General features: G+C 43.8%; 1 protein-coding gene across 3 annotated transcripts in view; it reads right to left on the bottom strand.

The window, feature by feature from the left end:
- The window catches only part of LOC147740932 (uncharacterized), a 366615-nt gene that overhangs the window by 162351 nt on the left and 181014 nt on the right, over positions 1-23250 (bottom strand). The gene's annotated exons all lie outside the window — the stretch shown is intronic.

The raw sequence follows: 23250 nt of genomic DNA, 5'->3' as shown, positions 1-23250 counted from the left end.
CTTTTTTTATAAAAGCAAGTATTTGACAGGATAATCATCTATGACTGCTGTTTAACATAGTTGAGTAATGAGTCTATGTTAACCAACTGCATCAACCAACCCCTTCTCCCCATAAAACTTTGAATTGTTCCACCAATGCTACCACTGAGAGTCAAGTGTTGAAAGGGTACTTGGCCAGTTGCTCTGTACACATAATAGGTTGGGCCTGTCATTAAAAGTATGAGCTGTAAAATACAGGAATTTTTGGTACTTCTTTTCTTGACACAAACTCTTTCACCATGTTATTCAACTTGCCCTCCATTTATGAGTTCTTATCATATTCTAATAATTGTCAATATTTAAAGCATGGTTTAGTCATCTCAATATATCTATTTTGCTTGTACGTATGCATGAAGGACTACTTGCAGAGTAATGAAACACAGCGAGCCATTGGGCAAGGGAGCATAGAGCAAAAAAGTGGGATACCAGAGGTATGTATATGTCTGGGAGGTCTGTTTGTTTAGATGATAGGATCTCGCACAGCTAGTGTAATCCAAGATGAAGATTGCTTACAGCGGTTGTGGTGTGCACCGGGGAAACACTGTCTGGCCAGTCAGTGTTGGAAAGGTGAGCACTAAGGTAGAGCTCTCCCGCCTAGGGAGAGGACGCCCCTATGCACAACCACTGTTTGTTTGCCATCACTATTTAAACACAAGGAAAATACATTGGTTGAAGAGTTGTGTGCTTAGTTATTTCATTAATTTAGTAAAAAATAGTTTGACATATCCGAGTGGGGATGGCGTTGCAACAGGGAAAGGGAGAGAAGACTAGAATAACATCTTCCAATTGTTGTATGAAAGTGCTTAATACAATGAAGAATCAAACTTCAGATTTACAGCCACCTATCTCCCCTTGTAGTGAATCAGTCAATCAATCAATCAGATTTATAAAGCACTGTAAAACACCGCTGAGGGTCTCAAAACGCGGGAGTTGCTAGCTGAGAAAATAGTGTATAACTAGATAAAGCAGAAGATGGCACTTGGAAAAATGGGGAGAGCAAGGAGAAAACAGTAAAAACTAGTCAAAAGCAAGAGAAAGCACTCAGAATAACGGGAGGAAAGGACGGAAAAAGCAGTGAAAAGAGAAAGCAAAAGCAGGAAAAAGTACTGAAGGAGAGGAAGGGGAATGGAGTAAAAAACAAATGAGGTTAATGCAGGAAAAACCACTCAGGAAAAAATGGAGGAAGCGGGGAGGTACAGCGGTACGAGAGAGATGGGCCTGGGACCTGCTGATTGGGGTCACACTGCGCCCTCCGTTAAGTAGGTCCTGGGAGAAGGAAGGGACGCTGGAGGCGGTGGGTGGGGCTATGCAGGATGTGGAAAAATGGGAAGCAGGCGGGAGTGACAAATGAGTGTTGAAACAAAAAGCAGTGGAATATGAGGGAAAATGGGGAGAAAGAAGAGCGGTGCAGCAGCATAAGAGACCTGGGTCTGGGGTCACGCTGCAGACTTTATTAGGTAGGTCCTGGGAGGAAGGAGAGGGCTAGTAGGCGGTGGGCGGGGGCTAGATGGGAAGCAGGAAAATGGGCAGCAGGTGGGAGCAGCAAATGAGGGACAACACCAGTAGAAGCAGTGAGACCAGGAAAAAGCATAAAACAAATGTGGGAGAGGAGGGAAAAAGCAGTGAAAGCAAGGCAAAAGAATGAGAAAGGACTCAAAAAACAGGGAAGAGGAAGGAGAAAGCTATAAAATCGAAGCAAAACCAGGAGAAGGGTTTCAGAACAATGAGGGTAAAGGAAGGAGAAAGCCGTAAAAAACAAGCAATAGCATGAGAAATCACTCAGAAAAAAGATGTAGAAAAAGGAGAAAGCAGAAAAAAATGAGGTGAAAGCAGGAGAAGGCTCTGAGAAAGATGGGAGAAAGTAAGGAGAAAGCAGTGAAAAATGTGTAAAAAGCAGGAGAAAGCACTCAGAGGAAGCTGAGCTTTGCAGCAGAGTGGGAGAGCTGGGTCTCAGCAGCATTTACAGCTGGTGAATTATACCCATATTTAGCATTTCCATCTGACAATGAAGGGTCTTTCCATTAAAAACGTGTTCAACGTTAGGCCTCTAGTATCTAAATTGTGCACACACTTTTTGTAAATTCTTTTTATTTCCTGGCAAAGATTTTGGACTTGGTGTTTCTGGGTGAGTATGAAGGGGTGCTTCACTTTAGGGTATTGAAGGGGATGCAGCAGACTTTGAAAATCATGCAGGTAGGCAGAGGAGGCCAATGGAGTACACTGTGCATATACTGAATAAATGCAATTTTTATTTTGTCAGTAACAATAAATGTGTTTCAAGTTAGATGTGGATACGTGCTTATAGTTCGTATTTGCACACACTCACACAACCAGACACTTACAGACTCAGTTGCACTCCTGTAAATTCATCTTTGTGCCCATCACTCATGTAGCCAGACATTCACTTCCACAATCAGTCACACATCCATAAAACCATTCACACACCAATTTACTCACCTGCACGTCCACTTTTGTGTACAAGTTTGCCCTTACAGCCTTTGTGGATATCCACATAATGCAATGTACACCCAAAAAAATGTTTCAAGAGGACAACTTCAGCATGCTAAAGGAGGATGCTTCTTCAGCTTCAATTTTGCAAAGCTCTGGTATTCTCAACCCTAAGCCATCAGGTGTCAAGGTTCTGAGCTGCACTTTTGCAAAACCATTAAAGCCTGGCTCTTTCAGCCTTGATCGTTCATATGCTTGATCTTGTCCAATCTCTGTTTTGCTGTGCATACTCTTGCTCTTAGCACTGGGATGCCTGCGGGTCGCCATGCGCTTAACAAATCCCAAAGTGAAGTGTTGTAGGTTCATAAATAACAGGAACCAACAAGATATACGTTTCTTTGTAGGTTTCATTCTCCAGAGTATTCAGACTCATCTAATATGTCTTCCAGCATCAGAGGTCCGACAGCAACTGCCACATATAGAACTCCAAGCTAGAATGTTAACATCACCATTCTAATAACAGGAGAACATTAATAAAGAATACAACACATCTTCTCTCCTAAAAGGAAAACAACAAAACCAAAAACTACAAAATAATAAAACAAACTACACAAATTAATGTAAAACATAATCTTTCAAATAGGAAGGAACACGTGATTCTCTTTTGCACAATTGATGAAAATTTGAATAATCATGCAAATGCTTACTAAGAGAAACATTTGAATCACGTGAGACTGGATTATCATGAACACCAACAGAAACCATACAAAAATCATTTGAAATGTTAGTTGATTGTTGTATGATGTTGTTGTCACCATCTCCACACTGAGACACATGAATATTATTGGAATGTGAATTAAACAAATAATCCACAAAAGATGAATCAGTATGGTGATAATTTTTTGTAAACTCCTCTTCACAAACATTTTTCTTAACCAAAGCAACACTTCTGTTGCTCCGCCATTTGCAATTTTCCACCAATACTGAATGTTTTGAAACCTTGATAAAACGTGTCATAGGATAAAACCTAGATTTATTATTTGTATTCCCAAATGGTCTTTTGATCTTAATGAAATCACCAATTTCAAATTGTAAATCTTTTACTTTCATATTTGTGTCATAAAACTGTTTCATTTTAACTTGAGATTTTTCTACTAAATCACAAACTTGTTTAATGTCCGCAACTGTATCAGCGCATTTAGTTTGTTCCAACACCCAATTAGGACTGAGTTTAGAAGAACCAAACCGCCCTTTGAGAAGAACAAAAGGAGGCGTATTAGTGACCGAATGTGGAGTATTGTGATAGCTCCATAAACTATCTTGAACAGCTTCTTGAATAGAAAGACCTTGAATACTAGCTGACTGGATAGTGTATTTTAACATTCTGTTAACCTTTTCTACCATTCCATTACCCTGTGGACTATAGAGAGTCACAGTCAGATGTTTAATACCTAAATCACAAAAAAATGTTGAATGAGATGAGATTTTAATTGAACTCCATTATCTGAAACCAAATACTTTGGAATTCCTTCTTTGTAAAACAATTATTTAAGTTTGTTTATCACTGCAGAAGTGGTTGACTCAGCACGAAACTTGCACTCAACCCATTTAGAAAAATAGTGAACAATGACCAAAGCAAACTTCATGTTGTTTTTAAGGTTATACATAGGACCAATAAAATCCATGCCCAACTTTTCCCAGGGTCTCTTAGGAAATTCAACTCTATTAAGAGGAGTGTTACGGACCTTAAAAGATTTATCAGCTTGAGAACAAGAAACACAATATCCAACAAAATGATCCACATCAACGTCCATTCCTGGCCAACAATAATTGAGACGTAATCATTTTTTGTGCCAGTCATCCCAAAATTAATTAACCTTACAAATCTAGGACTAACCTTATCGTGGTCCTTTTCAGATAACAAGAAAACAAGAGGTTTATGGTCCAAGACCAAAACAAATTTCCTACCCCAAAGAAAAGTTTCAAAATGCTTGGTAGCCCAGACAAAGGTTAATGCCTCTCTCTCTATGGTGCTATACTGGCGTTCTGCCTGCGAAAGTGATCTGGATGCAAAACCAATCGAACGTTCAACACCATCAATAAATTGTGATAAAACAGCACCTATTCCTATACCACTTGCATCTACGGTCACAATAGACTCAACATCATCCCTAAAAGGATGAAGAGCAGGGGCTTTGATGATAATATTTTTAAGATTGTTGAATGCTAAGGATTCATTTTCATGCCAATTAAACTGTTCCCCTTTCCTAAGAAGTTTCCTTAGGGGTTCTGTCTGAAGAGCAAAGCTATCAATGAAACGTGAATAAAATTCACACAACCCCAGAAAAGATCTCAATTGATCTTTATTTTCTGGAGTCGGACTGTCCATAATAGCTTTCACCAAATCCAAATTGAGCGTGATACCATTCCCCGAAATATGATGACCAAGATAGTCAATTTCAGAAGCCATGAAGTTACCTTTTCTTTTTTAATTGTGAACCCATTTGATTCTAAAATTTGTAACAGTCTAGACAACAATGGGAGATATTCATCAATCTTTTCAGAAAAGACTAAAATGTCATCTTGATAAGCCAGCACATTATTGCAATCACCAAACAATTTATACATCAATTTCTGAAAAACAGAAGCCGCCGACGCTAAGCCGAACGGGATTCTTAAAAATTGAAAGGCACCAAAAGGGGTGTTAAAGGCAGCCAAAGTTTTAGAATCTTCGGAAAAACTTGATGGTAGGCTGATTTCAAATCCAGGCATGAAAAAACTTTAGCATTGCCTAATTGGGCTAACATTTCTTGCATTTTGGGCAACAGGAAACAATTCATCCAGTATGTTCTTATTTAAGGAACTTAAATCAATGCAAAGAATGATGTCTTTCGTATCCTTTTTCTTGGCCATGACAATCGGAGAAATCCACTCCGATGAATTTATTGGTTCGATGACCTTTTCTGCTCATAAATTGTCAAGGTATTGTTTCAATTGATCCTTTATATTTAGTGGAACGTTCCTCACTTTGTGAACAATGGGGATAGCATTTTTCTTCAGAATGATTTTATGTTCAAAATTATGTACCTAACTTATATTTAAATAGAAAATCATGTTTTAAGAGAAGATCTTGCAATGAAGAAATTTTAGGAATGTCCACTAACGAGATAGGACAAGCTGTACCTGGTCTCAAAACCATACCAAATTTCCATTTGTCTCTCCGCTCAAGTATATTATATCCCTTCTTAGCAACATAAACTTTAGTGTAAATTACACGATCCTTGAATTTAATAACATCATTAAAAACATCCAAGCATGGGGGGGCGTGGCTAGCAGCCGATGATGGCGGCAGCAACCTAGAGTGGCTCCCGTAGCAAGGCGGCGTCCCGCAACAATCCGCATGCCTATCCGTTCACTGATCGTTCCAGAAGGGGTGTCCTGGGTGCGGTGACCGAACGACGCTCACAAGGAAAATTTGGGGGCGCTCAGACCTCGGAAACGGGACGAACCTTCATCCGCGTCCCTCACGGGCGAGAGGCCTGGTGGCACGAGGCAAGCAGCGGTGTCGAGCTGAACCCTTGGCCGGGCGGAAGTCAACCCTCCCCGGCACGACCGCCCGGAAGTAGCCGCTGAAGAAAGCACTCGACACCAACGGCCGGCGGTCCTTCCCTACGGCCACTTCATCCTCAACGCGGCCTACCCAGTGGCGCTACACCGTAGTGCCCCCACGCTACACTCGGCCAAGACGTGGAACTTGCTACGCAACAGTCGCCATCTTGCCCGAACTTGCCGAGGCCGCAGCAGTTCCGTGGCTTCCGGCAGCACCTTGTCATCGTCAGCGACCCCTGGCCCGTGCCCAGATTGAACCTCCTGTATAGCCACCCCCACACGGTCGGCTACGGGCGATCGGCCCGCTCCATCATAAACTGTGTCTCACCGCAGAGGGAAAATGGCGGGGAAGGGGCCAAGACAAACCGCCGCCCAGGCGAAACTCGGTAAATTTGCCTATGATAATCAGACGTCCACTCAACCTGAGCAGCGCAAATCACTGGGCAAAGGCGCAGACAACGATGGGACGAAAAAGGCCACACTGGATGATGTCCTACGCGCACTGGAACAGGTTCAGGCCACAGTGGGCTCGACTGCTGCCGAGGTGACCCTCATTAGAGCCGACCTCCAGAAGATGGGCGAAAGGGTGAAGCAGGTGGAAGTGGTGGCTAAATCGCTGATAGAGGACGTCTCCGACTTGCAAGTAGCCGTGGAAAGACTACAAGCGGACAATAAACTCCTAAAAAGTAAGTTGGACGACCATGAAGGGCGCTCCAGACGCAACAACGTCCGCATCTTGGGGGTTCCAGAGTCGGAAACGAAAGGAGCCATGAATTTGTACGTGGAGGAACTTATAAAGACACGATTGGCCCCAAAGGGACTCTCCAATTTCTTTACAGTGGAGCGTGCGCACCGGGTCCCCGGCGGGACACCTACGCCGGGGGCCGCCCCGCGTCCCATCCTGGCGAGACTCTTCAATTTTAGAGACTGCGACACAGTTCTCCAGGCGGCCAGAGTGGCACCACCTATCCATGTCCAGAACTCACGGATATCCTTCTTCCCGGACTACACGGCAGAGGTCACCCGCAGAAGGAGAACCTTCTTGGAGGTAAAGAAAACGCTCCGCGGACAAGAATTGCCGTACTCCATGTTGTTTCCGGCCCGTTTAAGAGTTGTGGCCGACAAAAAGGTCTGGTTCTTCGACTCGGCTGAGTCAGCAAGAGAATGGCTGGATGGATGGCGCACGGTGGACCGCACTTCCAATCGTCGACGCAACAGGCCAGAAGAGGATAGCCGGCCGGGCTCACAATCATCAGCCAGGGGAAGCGCGAGCGGATCGCCATCGCGGGACCACGCTGGGGCCGCTGGAGGTGAATGAAACCACCGTGAGGGACTGAATGAATGAACTCGAATCTACTCCCACGAAGATTGCGTATCAAGTCGTTCTTGGACGCTGGCCCGGACAGCCCGAGGGCAGCAGAGGGACCACCTGCTTTGGGGGACACTCTCCCCCGACGTGCAAGTACTCTGTTTTTGGCATGGGATAAGCGCTCTGCTGAGTTGGGGTGGCGGGCAGTTCTGAGTCCGTTTGGCAGGGAGGCAGGGTGGGGCGGGTTGGGGGGGGTTTGTTCTTTTTTACGGGAGATTCACAGAGTCGATCTCGAACTGTACAATGTACTTTGATTGCTATTGTAATGTTTCTGATCACTATTGATGGCGTGTGAACAGCTCAACACAGTGAGAGTGGAGGAGACGCAAATGGGCGGCTCCACCCTCCGACTCCTTGCCTGGAACGTGCGTGGCCTGGGTGATAAAGTGAAATGCGGCCTCGTTCTGTCCGAGGTGAAACGCTATAAACCTGACCTAATACTCCTCCAGGAGACCCACTTGGTGGGTAGCGCTACCAAGGCCTTAGACAGAAGGGGGTATAAAATGTTAGCCCACTCTGAATTCTCCACTGGTTCCCGGGGTACAGGCATACTACTCAGAAAATCCTCCAACTTCATTACCCTTAGCACTAGAACTGATACACAGGGTTGCTTTGCGGCAGTGGCGGGACAATGGGACGGACGCCCCTTAACAGTAGTCTCAGTTTACATCCCACCTTCACTACACTCGGTGATGTTACCAGCCCTGGGTGATTTCTTACTGTCCCTCCCTGAGGGAGACATGCTTCTAGGTGGGGACTTTAACGCAACTGCAGACCCACAGCTCGACAAGTTCCCGGCAACCACCCCCCCGGGGGGCCCCTCCCGGTTTCAGCGGTTCATAGAGGCACTGGGGCTGGTGGACGTTTGGCGCCATGTTCACCCTACGATCCAGCAATACACGTTCCACTCCACCGTTCACAATAGTCTATCCCGCATTGACTACTTCCTGGCTTTAGGGGATGGGCTGCAGCGTGTAGATGAAGTGCACATACACCCTCGGGGCATCTCAGACCATTCACCACTGACTCTCACCATCACCTCACGGACACGATCCCGCCGCCGCATTTCCCCCATACACGCCTCTTATCTTAAAGTCCCGAAGGTCAAGAAGGCCCTGCAGAAGGCCACGGCACACTACTTCATTGAAAACGAACCAACCGCAGCCTCGGCCGAGGTACTCTGGGAGGCCTACAAGACAGTGTTGCGGGGGCAAGCTATTAGCTCTATAACAACACATAGAAGGGAACAGGCAGCTGAACACACAGCCCTTGAGCTCCGACTACGCGCAGCCACCACTGCCCACGAAGCCGACCCCACAGATGAAACAGCGCATGCCCTCGTGCTTGTACAGCGACTATACACAGATCACGCACTGCTCATCACACAAGGACACATCACCGACACACAGAATCGAGTATACGATGTTGGGGACAAAGCAGGGAAGATGCTGGCCTGGCTCGATAAGAGAGGGGGTAGCTCCAGAGGGATCCAGCAGGTGAAAGATGATGAGGGTGGGATTCTGACAGACCCGGATCGAGTAGTAGAGGCATTGGCGTCCCACTTTGAAAAAGTATACACCCCGGAAAGGGACGTTACTGCGATTGCGGCCCAATGCGCATTGAGCGACATAGACATCCCAACACTGCAACCGGAGGCCATAGCGGAGCTGGAGGCAACGTTTACCACTGACGAACTGCGGATGGCCATCGGAGCCCTCCGTACGGGCAAGGCGCTGGGGCCAAATGGCATCCCGGTCGAATGGTTCCAAGCGCGCACTGACACTCTTAGCCCGCACCTGCTCAAAATGTACGAGGAAAGTCGTGGTAAGGGGTTGCTCCCGTTGGACCAACGGATGGCCACGATTGTGGCTATTCCTAAGCCCGGTAAGCCCCCGAGGAATGCTCCTCCTACCGCCCTATATCTCTGCTTAATGCAGAAAGTAAAATCCTAGCAAAACTCCTAGCAAATCGTCTCATGCCTCATCTGTCCGATCTTATCCACCCGGACCAGTCGGGATTCATGCCCCACAGGAACACCGCGCTCAATCTCAGACGGGTGCACGGGGTGTTGGCGAGAGCGGATGGCATAGGCGAACCCGCGGCTATATTGGCGCTAGACGCGAAAATGGCCTTTGACCTGGTGGAGTGGGCCTACCTCTTTGAGGTCCTTTTGTGTATGGGATTTGGCCCAATTTTCATCTCCTGGATTAAGTTACTCTACACTGCACCGGTGGCACACGTGGTAGCAAACGGCCACATTTCACGCTCCTTCTCACTTAGACGTGGCACCCGACAGGGATGCCCTCTCTCCCCCCTTCTTTTTGCACTCTCTCTAGAGCCTCTGGCTATCCGAATCAGGACTACTCCTTTACTTAAAGGGATTAAATGGAGGGAGGGATGGGAGGACCGCATATCATTATACGCAGACGACATGCTGGTGTACCTGACGGACCCCGAGCATGGCATACCAGCTCTCTTGCGTCTCTGTAATGACCACGGCGAAGTGTCAGGCTATACCATCAGGAGCAAATCAGAGTTGTACGCCCTGACGGGAGAACACCAAACACTTGGTCCGGACTGCCCTCTACGGCTGGCCGGCTCCTCATTCAAATACCTAGGCATCCACGTCACAGGTGACCCTGCTGAACACGAAAGGCTGAATCTCTTGCCACCACTGGACCGCCTCAAACAGGACGCAAGCGTCTGGGCGGGATTGCCGCTGACGATGTTAGGGAAAGCTGCCTTGTTTAAGATGAAGTCCCTGCCCCGTTTCCTATACATCCTAGACAATACCCCATTCGCTGTACCACAAAAATACTTCAGGAGAGTGGCGGCAGTGGTCTCTGGATTGCTGTGGGGCAACCGCCCGGCGCGTATAGCCCACGCCAAACTTTGCAGGAGCTGGTACGAGGGCGGCATCGCGCTCCCGAACCTGCGTCTATATTATTGGGCAGCACAGCTCAGACCTATCAACCAATGGCTGCATGCATCTCATTCTGATCCGGCATTCCAGACAGATAGAGCTCAATTGGGCGCCAATAGCTTGCTGGCACCGCTTTATGACCGGAGGAAACTCAGACCGCTGATGGGCCCCACTAGGCTCACAGTGGCCACCTGGCATGCAGCCACCGCTGCGCTAGGATGGAAAGATACACTCACTAAGCTCACTCCACTCTGGGACGCACGAGCCCTGGGCAATCTTCGGGTCAGTAAGGGGTTCTCCCGTTGGGACGACATTGGAATCTCCACGGTGGGGGACATGTGGGAACGAGGGGAAGTTATCACCTTCGCCCGTTTGAAAGAGATTTATGATCTGGGACCACATGAAACCTACCGATACGTCCAAATTCGCCATGCACTACTGTCAGCTATCCCGGCGGGTTCGACTCTTCCCGAGTCCTCCCCGCTAGAGGATCGCCTCCTGACGGATTACATGATAGAAAAGGCCACCTCCCTCACTTACCGAAAGCTCCTTAACAATTCCCCAGACCCACTAGTGTCTCTCAAGGAGAAATGGGAGCAGGAGGTGGGCGAGCTTGATGAACATGAATGGAATGAGGCACTGGCTTCCCCTAAGGAAGCGGGCATATCGGCCAGAATGAGGCTCATCCAACTTAAAGTTCTACACAGAACGTATTACACCAGAACACTGCTCCACCGCATACAACGGTCCCCTGACCCCTTCTGCTTACGGGGCTGCGGGGAGGAGGGCACATTCTTCCACACATTCTGGTAATGTCCAAGCATACACAACTACTGGCGTCAGGTCCTGCGCACAGTGTCACAGGTGCTGGAGGTCTCGGTGTTGCCGGAGCCGCGGCGATGCCTCCTCAATGTATGGGAGCCAACTGATTTGTCCCGGCATGGCCGCCTCTGGGTTACATTGGGTATGATGGTAGCGAAGCGGGACATCGCACAGCGCTGGGGGGTGGCAGACCTCCCGACAGCCTCACAGTGGTGCATTAATATGGACAGGGCCATGGTTACGGAAAGGGCGGTATACTTGAACCGAGCCTGTCCGAGCAAGTGGAACAAGGTGTGGTCCCCGTTGAACGCCTACCGGGGTGACATCTGCGACCCACTGCCAGAAGAAGACCCACTAGACTCGGATGAGGACGACGGGTTGGAATGACGGGGGCTGATCAGGGGGTGGGGTCTTTCAGGAGGGGATGGGGGGGGGGAGGTGTTTCCTTTACACCCTAACTTGACGGGTGGTCGCGCATGAGGTTGGTTCAATTCAGGTATAATCTCTTGTCTGTCTGGCAATAGGCATAGTCAATGATCGTACTGTGACTTCCCGAAGTTGGATTGTTCTTTTCTTTAGGTTTTAAAAACAGAAAATGAAAACCTCATTCACCAAACATGGAACATTTGCATTTAACCTTTGTCATTCTCTTTGCGATCTTTACTTCAATGACTTTGGTAATAACCTGCACAGTGTATATTTTTAAAGATCGTTTTCATATGACACTTCAATTAGCGGCCGGCCCATTCGGGTTGTAGGCGACAAGCTGTGTAAAACTGTGAAGGTACAATAAAGGTTTTCAAAAAAAACAACAAAAAAAAAGCATCCAAGCATGTCATTATTATGACCACCAAAGGAAATGGTGCGAATATCTGGAGGAAACAATTTTAAAGATTTACAGTGTTCATAAAATAATACATCTGTAATCAACAGTAACTTGAACATTCACATTACCAATAGTTACTTCACATACAGGACCTCCATCATCAATACCAGAATCAATTGGGAGTACAATTTTTGTATTAGAAGTTTTGAAGGTGCATATGTTGTTCTCAGGAATATTCTCTACATTGTCAATTGAGTTCACATTAAGTGAGCACTTGTTACACATATGAGTGAAAGGGCCATATCTTTTACAATTATTACAGAATTTGCCAATCGCGGGGCAATTCTTAGCATTGGCTAAATGTGATGGAGAACCACATCTGTAACACAGATACTGTTTTTTAGCATCTTTGGAGTTATCCTTAGATTTGTTAAAATTTGATTTAGGTTTGGTGCTTAAGGCATCAATGGCTTAAGTAACTGTATCGATTTTGACCTTGTTTATTTCTTTTTGCAAAACTGCTGACCTTTCAATGCCTCTAGCTAACTCCAAGGTTTCAATCAATGAGGGATTGCGACAGCAATGACGTCTCTCTTGATCTTTCTTGTTGTAGCAATTAACAATAAGTTAATCTCTAAGATAGGAATCAATACTACCATCAAATTTGCACGTGGTGATTAAAACCCTCAGTTCCGTTAAAAAGGTGTCAATAGACTCAAATTCAAATTGTTTTCTAGTATAGAATTTATGTCTTTCAACTACCACACTAGTTTCATCAATAAAATACTTAGCAAGTCAGGATATTGCTTCAACGTACACATCCCATTCAGTGTCACTAACTTGAACTGCAGGAGGTAAATGGTCAAAAATACACTGTCCTTCAGCACCTAAATTATTATACAGGAGAACTAATTTTCTGACAGGATCAAATTTAGTTCCATCTAGAGCTATGATATAACTATGAAAACCCTTGAACCTTTGTTTCCATTTGGTTTTAGGAATACCAGGTTCTGTCAAGAAGTGTGGAGGGCAGGTGATATTTTGCAAATTGTAATCCAATTTAAATGAAGAGTCAAAACAATTGGCTAAATTATATCAAAACAAACTCACACAAAGAAACCTTGAAATTGAATAAATAAATGTGACCTCAAATCTGAAGTATAATTATACTCAATACCATAAAATATACATAAATATTCAGAAAATACCTAAAATGTGCATATCATCGTTGAAGGTAATTACTGTAGCAGGAAACAGGTGTGTGTATCACCGAAAGATGACACACAAATTCGAAGAAAGTTCGAAGTTGAACTGTAAGGTGTGCATGTCACCGAAGAAATGACACACAAAACACTAAATGTTGACGGTGTGTGTATCACTGAGAAATGAAATGCAAAATCAGAGAAAAGGTGTGCGTGTCACCGAAGGAATGACACGCTGAAATGCTGAAGACTTCAATTTCATGTAAAACGAATCTCGTAGAAAACCAAGATGGCGGCACGTTACGTGGCCCGGCGTCTTGAAGACACTGACGGAAAACAAGGCACTCAAATTGCACGCATAGAAGCTTCAGAATAAAATATTCCAACTGCGCGTGAAAGCGCTCGAGGAGAAGGAAAGTTCCAAGCTGCGCGTGGAGGCACTCGAGGAGAAGGAAAGATCCAACTGCGCGTGGAGGTGCTCGAGGGTGCAGTTTGGCAAGTCTGGTGTAGAATTAATAAAATCATGAGAAAAATGAAAAATTCTGACATGTTGCCATAACCGGATCAAATTCAAGAGCGTCCAAGAAATGAAAACTGCAGCCAGTAAGTAAATCCTTGATAATAAATTCCAAATTAAGTAAAAAGGTGTCAGGGAGGCTGAAAATGTCAAAGATCTCATCCTTGTCACTAATATGAAGTGTTGTAGGTTCATAAATAACAGGAACCAACGCGATATACGTTTATTTGTAGGTTTTATTCTCCAGAGTATTCAGCCTCATCTAACACGTCTTCCAGCATCAGAGGTCTGACAGCAACTGCCACATATAGCACCCCAAGCTAGAATGTTAACATCACCATTCTAATAACAATAGAACATTAATAAAGAATACAACACACAGCTTAGCACAGTACTCTTGAGAAGGGAATATCCTGATTGTAGTTGGTCTTAGAATCAGGGCCCCTACGCATAGTGGGTCAGAGAAGGAGGGAAATTAGTAGAAAAAAGTACCTGAGGAGAGTGGGGATCCCTCACAGTGAGAGCGTTCTTTATTGGATTTATACAGGAAGTAGTGTCTCCTCCCAAACCCAGACCCCTGAGGAGCTCAAGGACAGACAGGTTGTGAGGGAGCTGAGGCTGCAGCTCACCCAGCTCGCTACAGAGAAGAGAAAAACTGAGGCTGAGAGAGCCTTGGAGGAGAAAAGGGTTTTGTTGGTTTAAGAAGTGACTGTCAAAGAGGTGGACTTGAAGGCCAAATAGTTGTTAGAGTCTGCCAAACATGATGGGAGCAGAAATACTGTGACCAGTGCAGAAGAAACTTGGTGTCTGACTGTAAGGAGGGGGGTAACATAGACAAGTTATTTCAGATATATGAACTATCTCTAGAAATACAGTGGATCTCTGAGGAGGATTGTGGAGCTGGCCTTTGGAGTCAATTACTGGTCGTAGAGAAAGGGAAGAGGATGAAGTATTGTACCATGAAGAAGGCCCTGGTCAGTAAATATAAATGCTCCCCAGAGGAGTGCAGGTTGAAATACATGAGCAGTCAGAAACTGTGTCATCTGTCCTTGGGGAATGTTATGGGGCACTTTGAAATGTTTCTAATAAGTACTGTTGTTTTTTTAAGAACCTTTTCTGACAGATTTATGCTTCTCATTTTTTTACAAGAGAATTAGGGCGATGAAACTGGCTTTTGACTGTGAAAAACATGAACGCTCAATGGATAGCTACGAAAATAATTAAATATTTCTACTGACAGTACTTTTTACATCTATGTGAATGGGAACAATATACTTGTTGCTTTATCTTTTTTTTCCAAGGTGTCTTTTGGAATGACACATGTAATATACTGTCCTATTAAAGAAAGTACAGACCTATCTGTGTGTGTTCCAAATTTATGTGCATCTTTACACTAATTTATTCTTGCTTGGTACTGTTTTCGCAAAAATAATTCAGTTATTTCTCCAAGAGTTGGCTATTTATTTGTTCCAGATGAAGGACAGCATAGTTTGAAATATGTGCTTAAAATGCTTCCAAACATTTGCCGGATTCAAAGAGAAAAGTTCTCCTGGTGTCTTGATTTTGATGAGTTTATAGTTACATTTTGTTTTTCTCAAAAAAGTCATGTAAGTCATCCCATGGATATTTTGTAGAGCTCAAAATTAGAAACCAAGTTTGTGTTTCTAAATGTCTCCACTCCATAATCAGTTACATACACATAGTATGCAGTGGTTAATTTTTTGTACAATGTTTATGATTTATTTTCCCAATGTTCATTGATGATTATTTAAACAGTACATCACTTTTGGTGTATGAGTATAGAGCACGAGAACACAAAACAAAGGCAATGATTCAACAGAACACATTTGTACTGTGACAAGCATGTGTCTTTTTGCACAGAGAGTAAGCATCTTATTTAAAGATTGCAAGGCAGGTGGTATTATAATGACTGCAGCTGAAGGTTGTTGTCCTTAGGGTTCTTTGCAAGCAGATTGCCCTGGAGTACCTAGTTTCTCCCACATCATCTTGTTGTACACCCTTTTATAAATTGTTTTAAGTGCGTCCACATGGAACTTGTCCCATGTGAATACTTCTTGGCAATGTCCCTAATAACTGTATTACGCAAATACTACACTGCACTAATATATCTGTAACCTACTTTTCCCCTGAAGGTATTATAAAATGCTTCTAGACATCACTTTGTTTTGTGCTTGCTGGTGTAAAGATATACCTGCATATATCTGAAGTGGTTGTGCAGAGAACTGTAATTCTAAATTGTAATATAAATTATTTTATGTTTATTTGTTAATTGTCTTGTTTAAATTATTTTGTAACGTGTTGATAGAGTGCATTTGTAAAGTTATAAAAATGTATATTAGTAATTTTACTTATGGGTTACAAACACACCCATACGGGTGCTTATGTATGAGCTCACACACATAGAGTCATTTACTCAGGTACTGACACACACACACATACACTCATACATTCGATGAAAATCTCATACAGTCAGTCACACACCCATTTACACATGCAAACTGCTACTTAGATAAACTCAGACACCCATACAGTCATTCACAAATCCACTCATACAGTCACTCACAAACCAAGCCAGACACTGATATAGCATCTCATACATCCAGTTATACATTGATACACCTACTTACAGACCCAGACATATAGACCAAAACAGCTACTCACATACCCAGTCATTCACTGTTAAAACCAGACTCAGTGTGACACACCCATTCACAGACCAATAAAACCTCTGACACACCCAGGGACACACTGATGCAGCCGCCTATATAACCCAGCCAGAGGCTGATACAACTACTGATACACCCAGCCACACTCTAATACAGAAACTGACACACCCAGGCAAATACATATACAATCAGTGACACACCCAGTCACTTATTGATACAACTTCTTTGAGATATTGAAGCAAACACTGGTATATCATCTAAAACACCCATACAGATACAACCAGTGGCACATTCAAGTATGTACTAATACAGACACTAACATACCCAGCCAAACATTAATGCATCCAATAAGACACTCATGTACACACTGACACACTAAGAGACACACCAATATATACACCATCACACCCAGGCATTCACTAATGCAGACACTGACACACCCAGACATACACCCAAGCAGACACTGACACACCCAGCCAAACACTAAAGCATCCAATACCACATCCAGGCATATACTGATGCATATACTGACACATCCAGGCATACACTGATGCATACCCTGACAAGACCCAGGCATACACTGATTCACACACTGATACAACCAGGCATATGACAATACAGACACTGACATACCCAGGTGCACACTAATGCACTGACTGACACACTCAGGTATACACTGATGCAAGACTAACACACCCAGGAATACAGCAGTGCAGACACAGGCACACACAGCCAAATACTAAGGCATCTAATACCACACTTAGGGACACCCTGTTGCATACACTAGCACACCCAGGCATACACCAGTGCAGACTCTGACACACCCAGGCATACACCAAAGAAGACATGACACACCCAGCCAACAACTAATGCATCTAATAGTACATCCAGGCATATACTGATGCATACATTCAAACACCCAGGCATACACTGACACAGCCAGGCATACAACAATGCATACACTGACACACCCAGGCATTCACTGATGCATACATTTACGAATCCAGGCTTATGACAATGCAGACACTGACACTACCAGGCATATGACAATGCAGACACACTCTGATGCACAGACTTAAACACCAAGGCATACACTGATGCATAGACTGACACACCCCGGGATACAGAAAGGCAGACACTGACACACCCATCAAACACTAATGCATCCAATAAAACATGTAGTGACGCACTGATGCTTACAATGAAAGACCCAGACATATACCAATGTTACAACCAGGCAGTCACTAATGCATCCAATAAAACATTCAGGGACACACTGATGCATACACTAAAAGACCCTGGCATACACCGATGCATACACTGACACACCATTGCAGACACTAATGCACACACTGACACACTCAGTCATACCCTGATGCTTAGACTGACACACCCAGGCATACAACAATGCAGACACTGATGCACCCAGGCATTCACTATTGCATACATTGGCACAGCCAGGCATATAACTATGCAGGCACACACTGAAATAAAACACTGATGGACAACACACTGACACATGCACTGAAAGACCCAGGCATTCACTGATGCATACACTGACACACCCAGGCACACACTGATGCATACATTGACACACTTAGGCATACACTGATGCATGCACTGACACACCCTGGCATACAGCAATCCACACTGGCACACCAAGCCAAACATTAAGGCATCCAATACGACAAATATACTACAGGCAGTTTCATTAACGGTAATACTACATTTACAATATATAATCTTATGTTTCTGTGGAAAGATATACATTAGTAGTAGTGTAAGCAGCTTAAAACTGTGAGAGCCATAAAAAATAATGATGTCAAATATCAGGTAGCACATCACATGTGTAGTGATCATCCCAATAACACAGCCATCAAGTTTCATGCCATCGATCATGTATCAATAAGTGAAAGGAGCGGCAACAGAGAATTACTGTTGAGACAACTTGAGGCGAAATGGATCTGCCGCCTATGTAGTGTTAGATTTCAACTCAACATTAATAAAGAATTTCATTACTTTTGGTATATGGGAAATGTATGGAGATTGACAACCATCATGTTTCTCTCAATTTCCACATGCTCTCTAATGAACATTGTTTGTGTACCCTAATGCTGTATAATGACATTTTCTGCTTGTCCCCTGAGGTTACTTTTTCTGATTATTATTAGCTCAAGATTATTTTTGATGGATATTCGGGTTGTTCAATAATGGAGGCCATTCGTGACTTGGGTTTTATGAATTACTTAACCTCATCGCTGCTAGCCATATTCCCCTCCGGTGCTGAAGTATAATGGTAATGGGTGTGGTCATGACGGAACGGTTCCGTCATCAGCACAGCTCCACTGTGCCTCATGACGGAACCATTCCGTCAAGAGCACCGAAGGGGTTAAGAATGGAAGTATATCTATTTACAAAAAGAATCCCATCGAGTATAAGTATTCTAAATGACAGCTATGACAATTTGAGGATCTGTACGTTTTACTAAGGAACTTCTTCTCCCTATCTCTCAATACTGTTTTGACTATATATATTTTCATTCACTGTTTGTGAACATTAGATCAGATGCTCAATTTTTTGGGAACTTATGATGAACAATACGACTGGGCTCTCTCCTGTCAATTTTAGCAAAGTAGGCACACACTAAAAGGTGCTCCTGGTATTTGAATGATACAATAAGCCCTCAGAAAACTAAACATATTTTTTAAATTATTTGACAATTTTTGTCACTATGGACTTCTGTTGAATAATATTAGTTTGATTTGATTATATTGTATACACTCGTAAAGTAATGTAGGTCTTATGCCATGTTAAAATGGCGCTCTCACTTTCCGAGATTCTAGAAGGGCTTGATACACAAAATGGCGCTCACGTTTTTAGCAACTACAGTGATAGCTTTTTACATATGTCGCAGTGTCTGCGCTTATTTGCTTTTTCCATCATATGTACCTAAGGGCAACAAGATTTATCTTATTATAGCAGTCTATTTGCTAACTATAAATTTGTAAACTGCAAATACAAATGCGTAAATTGAATACAGACTATAACTAATAAATACACTTTGCCTCTTTATGAGGACACTCGAAATGCTGGAAGAATATTGTGCATGTCCTGCGCTAAGATGGAGACTATGCTTATTCGCGCCAAACCGTTTTTCGTCTTTAACACCTTGGCTGCTAAGGGGTTTTCCCGCTGGGTGCTGCAGATCATTTTTTCCCATTGTTCATGACAAGGTCAACTCGTCTTAAGCACAAGGCAGGTAAAACCCATGACGAGTTGACCTTGTCATTAGCAGGGAAGTGGTTAACAACACGTGTTTGACATTTAGGCTTCGTTGTATAAATACGGGTTTAGAATAGTTGTCTAATTCAATGCATTTTTTGAAGCAGACTCTAGGAAGATTTCATCCGGCTACCATGTTGTTTCTTTGGTAGGTACTCTGCTCCCGATGTCTATGTAATAGATGCTTGTTGGGTATGTTATATTTTAATACTTATGGACTATATAAATCCCTTCAAGCACTTATTGTCTTGAAATGTTTGTTTAAATCTTTATGTAGTTAAAGGAGTGGTGTACATATTTGAAATACTTTATAAAATTTCAGCAAATCCTTGGTTTCAGACTAGCTGATCAGTATTAAAAACCATAGAGTATTCGTACCATCTATACTTACGGACCAGGGGAGATTTTGCAGTACTTAAAATACAATTTTTTTTTAATAAAAGTAATAAAAACTTTATATGTTTTACATTAACTACACATGTGAGTTTATGTTTTTAAAAACATATGAAGTATATTTATTTAAAAAAAAGTCTGCAGTTAAGAAAACTAAATTAAAAATAAAAATAAATTAAATGTGGTACACTTAGTATTAAAAGTAAACCCTTTAAATTAACTAAAACAACTAAACATTACAGGAACATAACAAACGCTTTAGAATGGAAAGTTGAAAAACCTTAGAAATTCACTGCAAAACAAACAAATGTAACAGGGACGCTATGCTTAGGAAATAGAATTAAAAAACCTTACATATTTACTGAGAAAAAAAAAAGTTACTGGAACGTTATACTTAGGATCAGATTTGATTTGTATAAAACCATTGAAATTCAGCAGTTATGGTTACCTGAGCTAACTGTAACTTATACACCATCATTTCACTACTTATGGCCTCACATATTTCATCACTCATGACATGGTCAGTGACATCACTGAGGACCTCACTAATGACATCTAAAATTACATCACTACACTACAACGTCCACCCCTATACAGCCTCTCATATACCCACAGTACCAATCACATACCTAATCACAGACTTATAAGAGTAATCACATACACACTCACTCATCCATAGAGCCACTCACATACCCACCCACTCACTCATACAGCCATTCACGCAAGCACTCACTCATACTAACCTGTACAACCACTCACAAATCCACTTACTCAACCATACAGCCGATCACAAAGTCAGTCAATCACCCTTAGAGCTGCTAATAGAGGTTATCACTCACCCATAGAGACACTTACACATCAATTCACTCATCAAAAAACACTCACATACCCTTCAACATCCATACAAGCACCCACGCCCACTCACTCTCCTATACAGCCACTGAAGCATACACTTAGGGGCTCATTAGGATGGCGGACGGAGAAGAGTGCGTTCGCCATCCTGGTGTAAATTGGGACCGTCTGCCATGCATGCAGCATTCCCACACACCAGATCAGGATGCGGCCGCCACTGTGGCAGCCAGATCCGCATCCTAACATTGCGGTGTTTGCTGCTGACAGCAGCACCCGCCACGATTCGAAAATGCAATGTTGTGCATTTTACTGCACTTTGTGGCAGGCACCACACAGTGCCTGCCACATAGTGCTGTGAAATGTAGGGGGTACCCCTAAGTGTAATCTCACCTCCCCCAACACAAGGGGGGAGCCCACAACGGCCCCAAAACGCAATCCCTACCAGCCTTTCCATGGCAGTTCCACCGCAATGGAAAGGCTGTCTCCATACTTTATTGTAATTTGGCGAGGCACCGCCACCGTTTTACCGGTGAAGATCGCTCTGCTAGGTAATCCAGTCTTTGCAACCGCCACGGTCGAGGTTAGATTCCCCCGCCATCCTAATTTGGCATGGGGTGTACTGGCGATGGGCGTACGGAAGGACCGCCACAGCATGGCTGGCATTGGTGGTCCTTCCTCCATCCTAATGTGCCTTACTCTGTAAACCAACAACTCACACACCCAACTACCCATACACCCACTCATTCACTCATTTTCTCACACACCCAGTCACTCACCAGTAGTGCCATTCATGCAGCTACTCAGTCACCCACACAGCTGATAATACACCCACTCAGCTGCTCATACACCCGCTCATCCACCCATAGAGTCAGTAAGACAGCCACTCAGTCACTGGTGTAGCAACTCACACACACACACACACTCACCCACCCATACAGCCACTCACACAGCCACTAGCCCACCCATACAGCAAATCACACATACACAAAGTCACTCAACAGAACACCCAGACAGCCACTCACACATGCATTCAGACAGTTTCACAGCCACTCAGATGGCATATGTTAGAAATAGTATCACTCATTAGTATTGCCAAAAGAATAGAAATGTAACTCATGCAGTAGCTTAGTATAAATCTTTAAGTCTCAGACACAATCACTAAATACGGACAGTCATTGGATGATGTTATCATTGATGTCATTTGAGATGTCATCCGTGATGTCAATATTAATGATACTGACCAAGTTATGAGTGCTGTAGTATGTGAGGTCATAAGCAGTGAATTGCTGGGATGTAAGTTATAGCTAACTCAAGTAACTATACCTGCTGAATTTCTATGGTTTTGTATGAGTAAAATCTCAGACTAACTTTCATGTAACCTTTGTTTTTTCGGTGAATATATATACACACTTAGCTTACCAATACTTACAGCTCACTATGAGTGATAAAGGCACAAATACTTACCTGGGTGGTAAAGGAATCTTTGTGAAGGCTGTTTTACTGTGGGTGGTTAGGCCTGTGATAGGGCTTAGCCCAGATGGCTTTGTTGTACATTGTAGTTCAGGCAATAGTACTCGGTTTTATGGTGGGTGGTTGAGCCTTTGAGGCAATGTAGGCCTGTTGGCTCTAGTAGTGTGGGATCTGATTTAGAAGAAAGTGCCAAGTTTTAGTGTGGGTTGTTTGGCCACCAATAGGGCATAGACCTGGTGGCTCCAGTGTGTGTTGCGGTTGAGGGAAAGGTACCTAGTTTAACTGAAGGTGGTTGTCCCTTTGAAAGGGCTTGAGGCTGGTGGTTCCGGTGTGGTTTGGGGTTATGGGGAAGGTACATGGTTTAACTGTGGGCAGTTATCGCTTTGAGTGGGGTTAGGTCTGGTGGTTCTGGTTTAGGTTGCCGTTTAGGAGAAGGTTTAGGCTCTGTGAAAAGGTTGACACCTTGTGTCAACATTGTGTGACTTATAGTATTTCCTAAAAAAGAGCAGGTAAGGGATTTTTTTGTCAGAAAGGAGGGTTCTTTGCTTTGCAGTGATATCAAGTCCCTGGAAACAATAGTTTGCAAAAAAGATTATTTGGTGTTTTAAGGCACAATATGATGGAGATGATGTGTGATTAGGCTGTTGGATTTTGAAACAAGCCATTAGGAAGAGCAGTAGGACCGTATTTTCAAAAGGTGAGAAGGAGCCTGGAACTGGATATTTTTGTTCAGACCTATTGGCTTTCCCAGTCGTGTTACGCAAATGGCTTGGACACTGTCAGTGATGTATAACTCTCCCCCACACAACAT

This window comes from Lissotriton vulgaris, chromosome 1_1, assembly GCF_964263255.1.
Source record: "Lissotriton vulgaris chromosome 1_1, aLisVul1.2, whole genome shotgun sequence".
NCBI lineage: Eukaryota > Metazoa > Chordata > Amphibia > Caudata > Salamandridae > Lissotriton > Lissotriton vulgaris.
The sequence above is the reverse complement of the archived record's forward strand: the minus strand, read 5'-3'. Positions and strand labels throughout refer to the sequence as shown.